The sequence below is a fragment of the Elephantulus edwardii genome, unplaced genomic scaffold (genome assembly GCF_000299155.1).
Source record: "Elephantulus edwardii isolate Elephantulus edwardi_28Jun2011 unplaced genomic scaffold, EleEdw1.0 scaffold00027, whole genome shotgun sequence".
In the NCBI taxonomy this organism is placed as follows: Eukaryota; Metazoa; Chordata; class Mammalia; order Macroscelidea; family Macroscelididae; genus Elephantulus; species Elephantulus edwardii.
Window position 1 is genome coordinate 6,205,594 of NW_006399777.1, and position 1,870 is coordinate 6,207,463.

The 1,870-nt window shown below is 41.0% G+C and overlaps 1 protein-coding gene across 1 annotated transcript in view; it reads left to right on the forward strand.

Annotated features, from left to right (window-relative positions):
* Window positions 1-1,870, forward strand: part of KAT2B (K(lysine) acetyltransferase 2B) — a 155,808-nt gene that overhangs the window by 31,201 nt on the left and 122,737 nt on the right. The gene's annotated exons all lie outside the window — the stretch shown is intronic.

Here is a 1,870-nt window from a genome sequence, read left to right on the forward strand (position 1 = left end):
GATAATTTATATATCTTTTATATATATATTTAGTATTCTATATTGTGTGTACCATTGAATCAGAATCAACCCATAGCTGATCTTCCGCTTTTTCACAGTTTTCAGAGGCAGTTAATCGCACAGCAGAAAATTGTTAATTTTTCTCCTCAGGAGCAGCTGGCGGATTCAAACTGGTTGCAAATGTTTCAAAAATGAGACTTTACTTTTTATTTTCTTGCCTCTAATCTTCACAGAACTGAGCTTACTTGGTACTCACAATAGCCTGATTAAAAAGAGGCAATAAGACTCCCGATTCTTTTGCCCTTGAAATTTGCCTGCTTGGAGCTCATAATGCATTTTGAATAGGCCTTGAAATTGTAGGCCTTCAGCCTCAGGCAGCATGTCATTTGGATGCTCTGAGCAGGAAAATAATGAAAAACAGTATTCAGTTGATGTCACAAGCCATTCACCGTTCAGACAAGGATGGTTTTCAGGGTGGCTGAAATGAGGCTGGTTACTCCTGCTTCCAAACATTCTAGAAATAGGTTGGCTTAGCAGGGAGAGGTGAGTTAATTTTAAAGGTGGATTTTTCCTTCCAAGATTTTGTTATCAAAACTTTCAAACACACAGAAAAGTGGGAAGAATTATCCAAGGAGCACCTACCACCTAGATGCAACCATTGCACTTTGCCCGCCTTACTCTGTCACACGCGTCCACTCATCCATCCACTTACTGTCTACTCGCTGACCAACGCACCAATCTCATCTTCTGATTAATTTCAAAGCATGGGAGGAGCTATCAGATTGGAGCTCTAAACATTCAGTATGCATATCACTAACTAGGGCTCAACACGTACTTACGATTTGAATAAAAAGGCAAACTAATCCTTAATTTGCTCAACATTCATGTTTTTTTAAAAAAAGGCAAGATTAATGAAAAGCACAACTCTCCCGATCATCCTGCCCCTTTGCCAGCATCCACACCTTGTAACTACTAAATGACCATCACCGACATTGGAGGGCTTTTCAGAACTCGGCTAGCATCGTGCTGCTTGAGAAAAAGTCTGATGGGAGAAGGGGTTCACATCCTGCTTTGGCAAGAATTTGCAAAACACGTAGATGAGAAAACTGAAGTACCTCACTTCCTCTTGCATACTTTGGGAATGTTGTTAGGGAAGGGCCGGTCCTTGGAAATGGACATCAAGCTTGAAAAGGTGGAGGGACCCTCGTGGAAGAATGGGAAGACCCTCAATGACATAGACACAGTGACTGTAACAATGGGCTCAAGTGTATCAGAGATGGTGTGAGGCTCAGACCTGTGCATAGAATTGCTATGGCTCTTTGATCTCAGACCTTCAGACTGGAATCAAACTGGAAGAGGGTGTTTTCTTTGGCCCTTTCACACATCACCGTTTAAATACAGGCAGTTGTTTTCCCCACTCTCTTGTATTTTTTTTATATACCACCCTGCATTAAAAGTCAAAATAATTTAGAGAATCTGGAAAAAGCAGAGAGAGGAGAAGGACTGGAAAAGGGAAGGGAAGGAGAGGCACTCTGGCTGAATACTTGTCCTAGATGCAGGTCTGGTCTTCAGGTGTTGGCTATGCACTTAGAAGGCAGCAAAGGTATCTGATAAACCCATTATGACCCATCCTATTTGAGATGACATTTGCTCTGCCAAATTAAGGCACTTCTGAAGGCGGTTGGGAAATAGCACTTGCTTTTAAAAATCTGTTTGTTTGTTTGTTTGGTTTTCTTTTAAATAATTTTTGTATTTTTTAATTTTTTTTTTTTTACAGAGGTTTTGGATTTCCATTCATTCATTGCCGCAGTTTTCTCCCTTCCCACCCCTCCCCACCAGCTCACTTCCTCCTCCGAAGAGAGAAAAAAAA